Raw genomic sequence first — 15935 nt, 5'->3', positions numbered from 1 at the left:
CCAGTCCGTCTGATTTCCAGTACAAGAGACCTCAGTCCGGTGTCTCATCACTGAGTCAGACATCATAATGGATCATAAAGCTCTTTTCCACTGGATACAAATGAAACCTCATGATCTTTCTCAATTAAGGTCTCTAGACCAAGGGTCCCCAAACCCGGGGCCACGACCACTTCATGGCCTGTTAAGAACCAGGCCACACAGCAGGTGGTGAGTAGCAGGCCAGAGAGCATTATGGCCTGAGCTCCACCTCCTGTCAGATCAGCAGCTGCATTAGATTCTCATAGGAGCACGGATCCTAGCATGAACCATGCTTGTGAGAGATCTAGGTTGCGCGCTCCCTAAGAGAGTCTAATGCCTGACAATCTGAGGTGGAACAGTTTCATCCTGAAACCATTCCCTCAGCCATCCCTTACCCCAACATGCTCTGGATATCTGATACCAACTGAAGGAATTTTGTATTCACAACAAAATCAGATTCTAATGTAGGAATTAGGTTTCAGTGTCTCTTCTTGTTGCTGTGTCATCTCCTCATTTTATTGTTTTCAAGTCATGCAAATAGAGAAGCAGGAAAAGGAAAATTGAGAAACAGAATGAGGCAGAGGAGGCAGGAGACAGGGTGTGTGAGGAAAGCCTGTGTTAGTGGGTATTTGTGTTGGTTGGTCAAACTTGAATAGACTTCGTTACCACAGCTACAATCTTTCAGTCAGGATAAGGATGTTTAACAGAATGAAGACTAGGTAAAGATCAAAGAAATGCAAGTCAGCACACTGAGAAACTAATAGGTAATTAACATCAAAATAAATCAATGCCAGAACGAAAGTGTTTTTCTCTTGTGACAGTTTGGATGTGAACATTATCTTCTTTCTCACTCAGAAGGGCAATTGGGGGATCAGGCATGAGACCAAGTGGCCAAAAGCAAGAGCAATTAGATCCAGAAACCTGGACACCACAAAGCAACTCACAGAGAGAAGGGATGTCCTTTCACCATTTGATGCCTGGTTATGATACTTCTTGTCTGAGTTAACATTTTATTAACACACATATTTGAATACTTGATTAGAAGCCACTGTTGGTGCCCTTCCCAGAGGGGCTGCTGCAAGGGCTTTTGCTAATGGACACACGCACACACATTCACAATTCTATTTTTAATGGACTCCTTTTTTCCAGTGAAGAAAATCCAAGTCAATACAATTCTAATCTTGTAGCCTGCAGACTAATGTCTATGATATAGTACATAATTATTGCAATAAGCTATTTCCATAGAGGGTTTTACAGCCTGTCTTTAGTGTAAATGAAGGTGATATACAAGTGGAATTAACTGAAGTTTTCTGATTTTAGGGAGACTTTGGTTTGTGCAAACAAATCCCATCTCATTTTGCCTTCATTAATAAATTCTTTCCCTATTTTCATTTTTAATGAAGAAAGAACTTTAATAAAAAAGTTTTATTAAATTCTATACTAAATGTTAATTGAACAGACTAATAATCCAGATATTACAGGTGTATTTAAAATATATCATACCTCTTAATTATAAGAAAAGTAACCATATAATAATATGACTATTGGCCGAGCACAGGGGCTCACACCTGTAATCCCAGCACTTGGGGAGTCCGAGGCGGGCGGATCACGAGGTCGGGAGATCGAGACCATCCTGGCTAACACAGTGAAACCCCGTCTCTACTAAAAAAATGCAAAAAAATTAGCCAGGCATGGTGGTGGGCGCCTGTAGTCCCAGCTACTCAGGAGGCTGAGGCAAGAGAATGGCATGAACCTGGGAGGCAGAGCTTGCAGTGAGCCGAAATCATGCTATTGCACTCCAGCCTGGGTGACAGAATGAGACTCTGTCTCAAAAAAAAAAAAAAAAATATATATATATACACACACACACACACACACACACACACATATATACATATATGACTATTAAGCTAGTTACTATGTCAAATGGTCTTAACTTTTAAATTGCAATATTTCAATTTATTTCTTCACCTACATAGATGTTTGCCTCTTCTCTTACAGTTATATCCTCTAACTAGGTCTTCATTATTTTGTCAAGTTCTTATTACGTCTTCTCAATCTTCTTTGGTCTTATAATAAAGCTAATGGTTTTCAGTATTGTTTAGAAACAGGTATGTGATTCCCAGGCAATAGCCTTTTCTCTCATCTTATCCTCTCTCTCGTCTACTTTGGTACATGCCAGCATTCCCAACTAATGATGCCTGATCAGGATCTACCCTTGTTTCACCAAAACAATCTATTAACCTTGGAACTTCATGCAATTGCTTAACTTACGCAGACTCATTACCTATTTTTACCTTGTCTGTTTCTTCATATTTCTATAAATTGATTGATTATCATCAGAATTAGGGACCTCATCTACCAGTCCTCCTAATAGTGAATACATTCCTTATCCCGACCCTCATTCCATATATACAGAATATATATTTTTCCCTACTTTGTATATATTAGGGATGCTATTGGATTTGGCTTTCTTCCTTATTCTATCAATCCCATTAAAAAAAAATACTTCGTTTTAAAATCAAATCCATACATTTATGTGACACATTCTTCAAACTGATCCTAAGAATATCATCTCTTTAATCACCTTGTCCTCTGAGACACTCTCTTTAATTTTATGTTTTGAGATCACCAGGTTGAAAGAATGAGAGAAAATTAGGGAGACAATAGAAACATTAAAGTAAAAAACACTTGAGGGCATAGGACAAACATATAGATTAATAATATGATAAGTGTGGTGACAGACGTGCCTGTGTGGTATTATAAGGTACTTGGAAGGGACTTTTCAGTGTTCTATGAGGTAGGGAAAGAAAAAGAGTGATGATGATCAATGGGAAAACTGGTATTTCCATGCCTAATAGTGAAAAGTATAAATCAATACAAGTTATCTGAAAGGCAATTTGTCAATTTATACTCACAATCTTAAAGTGGATTTTACCCTTTGAAAGTCTTCTAGGAAAAATTTGCCCCAAGATTGCAATGTGATGGTTTTCACAGATACTTGGATAAACGTTGTTTCAGCAAACCACTCACTTTCTACTTTTAAAACATGATGCTGATATTATTATTTTTTTTTTCAAGCCTGGTTTCACATTCACCCTGTCCACGATGCCTATTTTTCAAGCCTTAATTGCTACTTCCTTGTTTCTTATTTACTCTGTCCACACTAGCCAAACTAATATTCCTACTTTATTCCTAAATTGCTAAACTTTATTTCCCTGCTTAAGAACCTGCTGTGCATGTCCATTAACTAAAGCATCTACTTCCAAATGTATCTGGCTATTTTCCATGCTCTCTTTGACTCCTCTCACTCACGGATATGTCTCATTACTTTTCAGAATGATTCCTCTAAATCTTGTTCACTTATTTTATTCCCTATTTAGACCAGATATCTTCTGTTTGCCCTTCCATAAAGACGTCCCACCCATGTCCATGTTGCTCTTCGCCATCAAAGGCTAATCTGCTTGGGTAAGTCACAGGTTCCTATGTCTACTGGCCTTCGGTACGGTTTGGCCAAAGGGGATGCCTGGTAAGAGATTAGAGGTTAATGAGGTTAAGGGTATGTATTTCCTCTTGATTAGGATGCTTTTTCCCACTTGAGGACGACCTCTGTTTTTTCCAAGATGGGCTGCTTAAAGTAAGATGTTTTTGTGTGTTGGTGGAGGGGAGTGGATCCTATAACCTGTGCCACTCCTCATGCCTTCACACCCAGCATGGTAACAGCACTGCTGCAAATAGCTTTGTGTTATTGCACTATCCTCTATCTCAGCTTACACAGCTTTGTAATTATATCATTTGTAAACAAGCATTCTTGAAATTATTCTAATTTGAATATGTCCTCTTTCAGGGGGAACATGATTAATATACAACCCTTCTCAGTGAATGGTTTTTGTTTTTCTGTTTCTTAAGCTCTTTGGGTAGATTCTAATATGCAATGTTAATGAACTTGTAGAACATAATAAGGATTTTGGGCTGTATCCTAAGAGCAATAAGTAATGGGAAGTCGATAAAAGGTTTAAAGAGGAGCAAGATGCTATTTAAGATTTGTTTTGAAAGTATCACTTTGGTTGGTATAAACTTGATTGATAGAGAGGCACAAGGAGTTAGGGAGATATTAGTAACTCTGATATTGTCAAGCTAACTGTGTTCTGCTTGATTGGATAGGAGTCTCATCATTGGATAGAAAGGATGTAAAAGCTAAAGAATTTTTGTATTCCTTTATATTTACCCAAAGGCATTGAAAAACATACCCACACAAAATATTTCACATGGATATTCATAGTTGTCAAAACTTAGAAGCAACCAATATATCTGCCAGTAGGTGAGTGGATAAATAAATTAGGGTACATCCAAATAATGGATATTATTCAGCACTAAAAAGAAATGAGCTTTTCAAGCCATGAAAAGACATGGAGGAAACTGAAGTGTACATTGCTAAGTAAAAGTACTCAGTCTAAAAATGCTAACTACTATATGATTCTAACTATGTAACATTCTGGAAAAGGCAAAACTATGGAGACAGTAAAATAATTCATGGTTGTCGGGATATAGAGGGGAGGGAAGGATGAAAAGGCAGAATACAGAGGACTTTTTGAGGCAGTGAAAATACTCTGTATGATGTTATAATAGTGGATAATGCAATTATACATTTGTCCATGCCATAGAACGCACAAATCCAAGAGTGAACCCTATGAAAACCAAGAGCTTTGGGTGATAATGATGTCAGTGTAGGATTATCAGTTGTAATAAATGTACCACTCTGGTGGGGGATGTTGATAATGTAAGAAGCTATGCTTGTGTGGGACAGGGGCATAGGGGTTATCTCTGCTCCTTCTGCTAAGTTTTGCTGGAATCTAAAACTGCTCTAAAAAAATTAAGCCTTTAAAATAAATTAACAAACAACATCAACAACAAACACATATTAAAAACAAAGAAAATCTAAATGATTGAATAAGAGATTGTATATCAGCAATAAGGGTAACTAGGCATTCTTGATAGTGTATTGGCCCCCTAAGGGTCTCTATGCCCTAATCTCCAGACCCTGTGACCACAGGACAAGAGGGAATTAAGGTTGTAGATAGAATTAAGGTTTCTAATTAGCTGCCCTTAAAATAAAATTGTCCTGGGTTATAGTGTGAGTTTAATGTAATCACAAGGGTTTAAATGTAGAGAAGGAAGGCAAAAGAGTCAGTGTAGGAGAGCGGGTTGATGATACTACACAGCTGATTTTGAAGATGGAGGAAAGGGCTATGAGCCAAGGAATGTAAGCAGCCTCTAGAAACTGAAAAAGGAAATGGATCCTCCTTTACAGCCTCCAGAAGGAATGCAGCCCTGTCAATACTTTGACATTAGCTCAGTGAAACTTATTTCAGATTTCTGACTGCCTGAACTGTAACATAATAAATCTGTTTTTTTAAGTCACCAAGTTTGTGGGAATTTGTTACAGCAGCAATAGGAAACTAATGCACTAACTGTCTCGCTTGTGCACCAACTGAAGAGTGGTATTATTTATTGGCATAAGGGGCATCAAAAGAGAACCAGGTTTGAGGGTAAGAAGAAAAATTAAATTTGAATATCCCCAAAGATGTGTTTAGAGATCTCGAGTAGTCACATAACTATGAAAATAAGGTAGAGAGGTGTATGTTTGGGAATAATATTAGCTTTCACTGATTGGACACCCCAGACACTTTCATAAGCTCTCTCTCTAGGTATATGCAAAATCTTAACAACATTTTAACGTTGACCTGTTAACAAATGAGAAGATAGAAGGCCTATAGGGGCTTACAATCCTATAGCTGGTGGAATGTGTACACTGATGACCCTTCACCTCTACACAAGATTGTCTACACCAATGCTTGTAACCACTAGATAAGTTGAGACTTTCTGTGTATAGATGTAATTAAAATGTGGGAAAGAAGGAAACTGAGCTTATCTAGAGATTTTAAAGGGAGAGAGAAGGAAAGTTCAGAACTAAGCCTTGAGAAACTACTGCAGTTAATGAACAATAAGAAAGAATGTGTCTGCAGAGGGGAGGAGACCCAGAAGGAATATTCAAAGATGTGAGGAGGAACTCCAGAACACAGCGCTGTGGCAGGAACTGAGGACAGCAGAGATTTATGAAGAAATGACTGGCCAGCAGTATTAAAGACTGCTAAGATGTCAACCAGGAGGAGGATTAAGAAAGGGGAACCCAATTTTAGCTTGGCTAATATGTATAAGACTGCTGACATCTTCACATATTGACTCCCATTTTATATTAACAATTTATTTTATTTAACTGTTTATAATGAAAATTTTCAGAGGCACATAAGTGGAGAAAATGGCATAATGAATCTCCGTATATCCATCACTAGACATAACATAAACATTTTGCCATTTTTTCTGAAATATTAAAATTCTGATATCATGCCATATCATCCCTCAATATTTCAGTTTGTGTTTACATCATATAAGGATACTTCTTTATACAACCACAGTGCCATTGTCAACCCCAGCCAAATTAATCATACATTATTATAATCTTATATCAAGGCTATATTTTTTCCTGTTGTCTCAAAAATATTGTTTTTCAATTGGCCTACTTAAATTTTAATAAATTTTAATCATCATAGACATATCTAACTATGAAAGGTGTATTTAATTATTTTATTTGCATTTAGTTATTTATAAAATGTATTTTTTTATCTTCATTTGCTATTTGTGCTTCCTTTTTCAGTGTACTGACTTCTCATGTTGTCTATATTTTCTTTACAGGGTGCCTGTTTCTTACGACCTATAAAAGCTCTTTGTCTGAATGTATTTTTATCTCTAATTATAAAAATATAATATAAATGTAAAAATATATTTATATTATAACTTTAGTTTCTCATCTGTTTACTAAATCTGTTTTTAGTATAAACATGTTTGATTTTACATCAAAGTTTTTTCTAGAATTGATGTTAGAAATGTCTTCCTGTCTCAGAGAAAACACAAATATGTCATACATGCTTTCTTTGAATTCTTTGAAACATTTTATTATATTGCACACTTTAACATAGCAACTATCTTAGTTGAAAGAGAAGGTTTCAGTGTTTTTTCTTCTTCTCCAAACATAGACACTGACATCACTTGTTTAAAATAACATCTTTATCGGTACTTATTCCAATATTCATTTGAGGTTGTATTTGAAATCTTAGTTATTTCATTAGTGTTTATGCTTCTTCCAGTACCAGAACCAAATAATTAAGCTTTAAATGTTGTATATCTGGTAGATATCTTCCCTCCTTGTCACATTTATTTTACAATTTTTTACCTGCTATTCTCATATTTTCCTATCAGTTTTACTATATTATTTTCTAGTCTATTTCTCTCCTCATTCTTCACCCCTATATTTTACTTTCTCTGTTTTCATGTCTTTTTCTGCCTTTTTCTCACACACACATATGCGCACGCACACACACACGCATGCGTGCTGTCACCTTCAAACTCGTGTATTAAATGAATACTCAATAATAAATGAATATGCTTCTTATAAATGTACGTGAAAAGAAAATGTAAGAATTGTGGCAGGAAGTACTGATGTCTTGATAATGTTGTCCTCTTATCCAAGACCACTTAAGTGATCTTTTTTATTCAAACATTCTTTGATGTCCTTAAGTAGTGTTTTAAAAATACCTCTTTATATGTTACTAACTTCATTCTGAGGCATATTACCTTTTGTATTGCCAACATTAAAGAAATATCTTCTCTCCTTATATTTTATCTTTTTTGTTGTTTGCAGAAATAAAATATTTTGATTTTATATATAATTTTATGAATCAGATAATCTCTTGGGTTTCTATTTTTTCTTATTTTTCCTAGTGTTTTCTAGGCATCTATTCATAATATCTTCAAATAATACTTTTTCTCTCAACTCAATATTTACATATCTTATTTTATACTCTTAACTAACGCCTTAACTAGTGTATTCCCAATATAGTAGTTGATAAATTATAATGTATACATTTTTTAATGTTTCCAGGAATTATGTATATATGTGTAAAAAAGAGGAAGAATAAGAGAGATCATATCAAGATTGTCTATTTATTTATATTTTATTACTGTTGAATATTTAAAAAGTCATTTTAGCAACCTTTAGAGTTAAATTGATTTATATTTTCCTAAAAAATACACCAAGATTTTACAACTTTATGTATGATTTACACTATATATTTTATTTTAATTTCTGTAGATGGGATTATTTACCTTTTCTTTTTCAATGACTTTCACTGTTTTATCTTTTTAAATCTGCTTCAGAAAGCCAGATGTCATTAGATTTAAAAATCATCAGTACCTGAATTTATATATCAAGGCTACTTTTCAATTGATCTCAAAGAAGTAGTGAATAGAATAGTGGTTACCAGAGACTGGGGAGGGTAGGAGGATAGAGTGGATGGGAAAAGGTTGAGCAATGAATACGAATATACAATTAGAAAGAAAAAATAAATTATTGTGTTCTATCACACATTAGGGTGACTATTGCCAACAATGAAGTATTATTCATAGAAAAATTGCCAGAAGGAAGGATTTTGAATGTCCTACCACAAAGAAATAATAAAAGTTTAAAATGGTGGGTATGTTAACGACCTTGATTTGATGACTACATAATAAATGTATATATTGAAATATCACATTGTATTCCATAATTATGTATAATTATTATGTGTCAATTAATTTAAAAATGTAAAAAAGTCTACTTTTCATTACTATATTTTAATTCATTAATTTTCATGGCTTTTTATTCCTGGTTTCCTTCTGTTTTCCTTATTGTGTTCTTTTTCATTATAATTTGGAAATAAAATTGTTAATTTTCCTCTTTCTTTTTTAATAATGCAAGTGTTTAAAACTCTACAATGTTTTTTCATGCAGAGTCTTCAATACTTGGTTTCATATTCAGAAACTAATATTGCTATTTGTTGGTGTAAGGTTGAGATTTTAATTTTTTCTTTGATGTAAAAATTGTTTTAGAGATAATTTAAAAATATTTCCAAATAAGCGTCTAAAACTTTCTGCGTTATGATTTATCATTTTATTATATTGCAGTCTATAGCATTTCTATTTAGAACAAAACAAAATACATGGATTCCTCTAATTACATTATCTGTGTGTTCAAATATATTCTGGGTAGCTTACCCTTGACTAATTTTATACCCTCTCTATGCTGTGTGTGTGTCATCACTTCTCAGTCCTGTTTGAATGCTCCTCTTTTATCTCCTTGTCTCTGCTAAGAACAGCATAGCAGGGGTAAAAGAGAAGGTAGCCAATGTTTTAGGGTTTTGATTATAGAATGCTTAATCATCATTGGAAAAGAAGCTGTCAAAAAGCATTTTCCATGTGTTTTTTATTAGTGATTAGTTTAGGGGGAACTTTCTCTGTGCCAGTAAGCATTTCTCCTAGCCAGGGCAAAAAAAAAAAAAAAAAAAAGATAAATTTTTTCTTCTCCTTTGAGTCATTAATTATCCATAGTGGCAGGTACGTTTTTTATTTTTTCTAAAGAACTTTTCAGCTTTTTTCCATCTGCGCCATAATTTCAATTTCCTCCATTTACATAATTTCTTTCTGCTTTATTTTGTGAGGTATTCTGCTTTATTTTTTCCTTAAGGATTCGGACAGCAAAATTGTATTATGTGAGGTCTTACACTGTTGGTACATTTTAAATTCATTATTTGGTATGTTGTGTTAGGTTTGAAGTGCCTAGTGTAAACCTGCTTTTATGCCGTTATTTTCTTCCACATTGAATTCTCCCTTTTTTGTTATCTTGCTCTTCGTCATTAAGCGATAAGAAAGACTAATCAGGAAAGCTGTAATTTTCATCGTGCTAACTAAAGACCTTATGGTCCTTGAGCCCATTTAAATGATTCCTGTATATCCCAAGAAACCCTTTGTCACGGTACAGATACTACAGCACCATTCTGTCAAATTATTGTTCTCCCCTGATATAACGGAGTAACTATCCAAATGAAATGATGACAGTTGGAGAGAATATTATGGTAAAGACATTATAAATTAGTTCGGTAAGAAACATTTATTGAATCCTTACTATGGGGTATGACTTAGGAAATGATGAACAAAATAGACATTGCCCTGATGGAGTTTACATCTAGTGAAATAGACTGGCACTAACCATAGACTAAGAGAAAGAACAGAAAATTTCAATTATGTTAATTGTTAGCAAAAAGAGGGACATGTTGCTTTGAAACGCTTTAACGTTGGGATTAGATCTCATCTGGAAAATCAAGGAAGGCTCTTTTGAACAAGTAAAAATTGAGCTAAGGTCTAATGGAACAGAGTTAACTGAGGAAAGCAAGTGAGTCTGTGTGTTAGGGGAGAGTGTTTTTAGTATTTTAAGTAAATGGAAGAATATGTGCAAAGGCATTGTGGTGGAAAATAGCATGTTGCATTGAGGAACTGTGAAAAATGCCAGACCAGCTAAAATAAAAGACCTCAGGTGTGGGCGGTGGACATGATATAAATTAAAGCAGAAGCAGCAGATGTAAGCAGAATTGTTCAAGATTCTATTGAACATTTTACAAAGTTGGACTTTATCCAAAAGTGATGGAAAATAATAAGAAATAAATGGAAGGGAGAACGTTTAAATACAACTAAGCTGCTGGGTGAATAAAGGATTGGAAGAATGAAGGGTATGTTATCTTCTGTAGTAAACTACTCATCACCCTGCTAAACTTCATCTATGTTTTTTCCAGATCTGGCATCTTATGATCTTCAGCATCCACCTGTCTATTTTGATTTGTCCAGGCTTTCCTAATGCGTTAGTGCTTGAGTCCTTTCTCCAGGTTGACGTAGCAATCCTTCATATCACCTAGGGACAAGTTGGTAAGTGTTCTAAAACAAATGCTTTGAGACTATCCCAAGGTGCTTTTGTTTAACAGAGAGCAGATTCAAGAGCTGTATAATTGCTTAACATAAGTTTTTAGGGAGTAGAAACACTGCCTAAGTTTCCAGGCTCCTGATTCTTAAGTAGGTCACCCAGACTTCCCCCCACTTTTGACTGAAGCCATCCTAATTATTATGAGATGAACCTAAGACAATTTGAAGCCTATAAGGTAATTTTTCAGAGGATAACATGGTTTGGAGTGAAATAATAAAAATTCCTTAGTTAATTTAACATTAACAAAATGGTAAAGCAATTCTTCATTTAGTACCAATAAACGCAACACAATTAATAATGGAGAAAGAAATTAAGTTAATATGGAAAGTATACATTGTGAAAGTAGGTATTGTTGATTCCAAAACTAAACTACGCTTTGTTAGCATAGCTTGAATTACCGTATATAATTATGCATAGTGATGGTGCTCTTATTTAATATAGAAACTTCATTAATTGTAACATCATATGCTCCATAATCTAAATTGTAGTGGGTTTTATATAGTAAGAACCTATGTGATCTTTTTGAATGAATGCAGTTATTTCTGAATATTTTGGCTAAAATTTCAAGAAGTAGTCTAAATTAATGAGCCTTGGTTGTTTGAAGAAATTAGGCTTGTTCAAGGCACAATGGAATAGAAATAAATGATCATTCTCCCTGAAAAATTCATTCTGCATATATATTATAATGAAATCTCAGACTAAGACCCAAGTAAAGAATTTTATTGCCAGTCTAGTAGGTCCCAACTTGAGTTGGTTGTATTCAACAGGATGTACAAATTCATTATTTCAATATTGTATTAGTTAAAGCTCCAAAATATTTGGACATATCTTCAGAGCCTCAGGTGTTCAATTCAGTTGGCTGGTTTTTTCTATAAGCATATCATTGTTTCTTTAAATTATTTAATATTAGAAAACACCATTCACTCCAAGGATTCTAGAGGCCTTGCTTAGTTAAAATAATAACACACAAGTCATAATAGATGTCATGATGTGGATAGTTTGCTATGATCAACACTCATCTTGGATGCCAGCTACCCCAACTTAAGAAATTCATAGCAAAAGCACTATAGCAGGACAAACGCAAGTTAAGAGAGAAAAGAGAAAAAGCAAAGAAAAGGAAGGAAAAGAAGAAAAGAAAAAATAAATAATTTTATTATCACCTTGCTCTAACGATAAAATATATTAAATATATACATATATTTGTGGTAGACATACTCAAAGGTGGTCCCCAAGATCTCTAGCTCCTGGAATTTATGCCCTATAACTTTTCTGCCTTTTTAACGTGGATAGAACCTGTGACTTGCTTCTGATCAATAGAGTATGGCAAAGATAATGGATGTCACTGTCATGTGAATGTTTCATAAAACCATAAACCATATTTCTAGGGGACACTAGCCCTGGCAGTCTTTGAGGAAGCAAGTTGTTATCATGCTGGGAAGGCCCTCATGACAAGAAGCTGATGAAGGCTTCCAGCTGACAGCCAGCAAGATACAGAGGTCCTGGGTCCAGTAGCCCATAAGGGACTAATGGACTAACAACCACATGAACACGAAAGCGAATGTTTCCTCGACTGAGCTTCAGATGAGACTGCAGGTCCTGCCAATACTTCAACTGCAGCCTTGTGAGATCCTGAAGCAGAGATTCCAGCTAAGCTTTTCCAACGTCCGCCCAAATAGTGAGACAATACATGTGTTTTTCTTTTTTTCAGTCACTATTATAGAATAATATACAAGAAAACATTCAATATATTTATATAAATTTATATTTTAAATATAAAATATGTCAGACATCATAATAGGTTGTTTAATTACTACAATATTTAATCTGAAAAATAACCAAAAGTATATAACTCAAAGGAGAGGGATTTATGTTACTCAACACAAATTTGAGTGTGTTCTTACATTACTCTCTTCTTGTATTTCTGGGAGAAGCCAAACTGGGTCATGTAACTTTAAATTTAGAAGAATAAATGTTTTGATACAATGGTAGCTTTGATTTTTAATACAGTGTTTAATAATTTTATAGTTATATAGCTAAGTTGATTTTATTCGAATGAGAAAAGCCAGAGAATGACACAAGATAAAGGAAAACGCAGATGCGCTCTGTCACTTTTGATTTATTTGAAAATATCTTCATTTGGTATTTATTCTTCAATAATGTTGGGCATAAAATTCTAGATTGATTTTTTTTCCTCATAATTTTAGGGAAACTTTTTGTCCCTTTTTTATTTTTGCTTTGGAGATATCTTCTGTATCATTTCTGTCATCTAGTTTACTTTCTCCCTTTAAATATTTATTATTTATTTATTTTAGTATTCTACACTTTTCCTTAGGAGTAAATTCATTTTTATTTACTATCCTTGAGATTCACTATGCTTTGTAAATCTAAGAATTTAGGCTTTTTATTCAATTCTAGAATAGTGTATGCCTTTTTTTATAAATATTTGAATACTGCTTTGCTTCCATTAACTGCATTCTCTTGTCATAGAACCCTCATTAGATGCATGTTAAGTTTTATTACATGTCCTCCTCTCCACTTCTCTCAAATTTTCTTAAGTATTTAATATTTAAAAATTCATGTTTCTAAATAATTGCCTTAAATATATCTTCTATCTCATCAATGACTTTACATATTTCATATGTAAATGTTTAAATGTATGTTTGCATACATATGTCTATATACATATGTATTTATAGAATTTTGTGTTTTTTTCTTGTTGATATTTTCTCATAGTGTTTGATTCATTTCTTAATATTTTTAGCTTTAACCTTTTTATCCTATTTTAACAGATTGGTTAATCAAAGTCATCTGAATAACATTGTTATGTTATATTTTTTATATATATATATATATACATATATAGACTCTCATTCATTTATCTTCTTATTGTGATTCGAATCTTGACCCATGTTTGGAAGGGTTTTATCTATGAGGATCCTGTGGATCCTAGGTTAAGGAGTTACCTTTCCAAAAGGATGTATGCTTGCCTCCAGCAAGTGCCCAGGAGTATGGCCATTTTTATGTTAGTTTGTTTGCTAAGAGTTTCCAGACCACACAGTTTGTTTACGTTGGAATCTCAAACTCAGGAAAGGTGATTGTGACATTTTAGACTCTAAGGACATTTTGTTTTTGTTTTTGTCTACACAGAACCCATTCAGACTGGAACACTATTGTCCTCTCCCTGTGCCAGCTAAAAGATGTTTTGTCCTTTTTTAAGAAAAAAAAAATTGCTGAGGGAGTTAACACTTCCGAAATTCGTGGTCAATTTTGGAATAAATGCGATGTGGTGCTGAAGAATGTCTTATATTCTGTTGATTTGGGGTGGAGAGTTCTATAGATGATGTGTCTATTAGGTCTGCCTTGCAGAGATGAGTTCAATTCCTGGATATCCTTGTTGCTTTCTGTCTCGTTGATCTGTCTAATGTTGACGATGGAGTGTTGAAGTCTCCCGTATTATTGTATGGGAGTCTAAGTCTCTTTGTAAGTCTCTAAGGACTTGCTTTATGGATAGGTGCTCCTGTATTGGGTGCATATATTTAGGATAGATTAGCTCTTCCTGTTAAGATTGATCCTTTACCATTATGTAATGGCCTTCTTTGTCTCTTTTGATTTTTGATGGTTTTAAAGTCTGTTTTATCGAGACTAGTATTGCAACCCCGCTTTTTTGTTCTCCATTTGCTTGGTAAATCCTCCATCCCTTTATTTTGAGCCTATGTATGTCTCTGCGTGTGAGATGGGTCTCCTGAATACAACAGACTGATGGGTCTTGACTCTTTATCCAGTTGCCAGTCTGTGTCTCTTAATTGGAGCATTTAGTCCATTTACATTTAAGGTTAAGATTGTTATGTGTGAACTTGATCCTGCCATTATGATGATATTAACTGGTTATTTTGCTCATTAGTTGATATAGTTTCTTCTAGCCTCGATATTCTTTGACTTTGGCATGTTTTTAGAGATGGCTGGTACGGTTGTTCCTTTCCATGTTTGAGTACTTCCTTCCAAGAGATTCTTGTAGGCAGGCTAGTGGTGACAAAATCTCTAAGCATTTGCTTATCTGTAAGGATTTTATTTCTCCTTCACTTATGAAACTTAGTTTGGCTGGATATGAAATTCCTGGGTTTAAAATTCTTTTCTTTAAGAATGTTGAATGTGGCCCCCACTCTCTTCTGGCAGAGTTTCTGCCGAGAGAGATCTGCTGTGAGTCTGATGGAGGCTTCCCTTTGTGCTGGGTAACCGACCTTTCTCTCTATGGCTGCCCTTAAGATTTTTCCTTCATTTCAACTTTGTGAATCTGGCAATTATGTGTCTTGGAGTTGCTCTTCTCGAGTCTTTGTGGCGTTCTCTGTATTCCTGGATTTGAATGTTGGCCTGCCCTACTAGGTTGGGGAAGTTCTCTGGATGATATCCTGAAGAGTGTTTTCCAACTTGGTTCCACCCCCCCTCACTTTCAGGCACCCCAATCCAGGCCGAGATTTGGTCTTTTTTACATAATCCGCGCTTCTTGCAGGCTTTGTTCATTTCTTTTTCTTCTTTTTCTTTTGGTTTCTCTTCGCTTCATTTCATTCGTTTGATCCTCAATTCAGCTGATCTCTTTCTTCCAGTTGGTCAGTTGCTGAAGCTTGAAATTGCATTTATCCCGCATTATTTCGTATAGCGCTTTTCATCTCTTTCATTTCGTTTATGACCTTCTCTGCATTATTTAGTCTGGCGTCAATTCTTCCACTTTTTTCAGATTTTTAGTTTCTTTGCTGGAGTGCGTAATTCCTCCCTTTAGCTCAGAAATTTGATGGACTGGAAGCCTTCTTCTCTCATCTCGTCAAGTCATTCTCCGTCCAGCTTTGATCAGTTGCTGGCGATGAGAGCTGTGACTCCTTCTGCGGGGGGCTCTTGTTTTTGAATTTCCAGCTTTTCACCGCCCTGCTTTTCCCCATCTTTGTGGTTTTATCTGCCTCCTGGTCTTTGATGTGATGTACTGATGGGGTTTTGGTGCCAAGTGTCCTTCACCATTTTG

At 34.8% G+C, this 15935-nt stretch overlaps 1 long non-coding RNA gene across 2 annotated transcripts; it reads left to right on the top strand.

Moving 5' to 3' along the window:
• The first annotated feature begins 1893 nt into the window (after positions 1-1893).
• LOC103882452 lies at positions 1894-14126 on the top strand. 2 transcript variants are annotated; one of them, XR_002520599.2, is made up of 4 exons: positions 1894-3486; positions 8507-8605; positions 10740-10869; positions 12310-14126. It is a non-coding gene; the product is annotated as an uncharacterized LOC103882452 (long non-coding RNA). The 2 variants fall into 2 exon arrangements; XR_002520598.2 differs by lacking the exon at positions 1894-3486 and having other exon boundaries at positions 6886-8605.
• The last annotated feature ends 1809 nt before the right edge of the window (positions 14127-15935 follow it).

This window comes from Papio anubis, chromosome 2 (genome assembly GCF_008728515.1).
Source record: "Papio anubis isolate 15944 chromosome 2, Panubis1.0, whole genome shotgun sequence".
Taxonomy (NCBI): Eukaryota; Metazoa; Chordata; class Mammalia; order Primates; family Cercopithecidae; genus Papio; species Papio anubis.
This window is presented reverse-complemented; position numbering and strand designations above follow the sequence as displayed.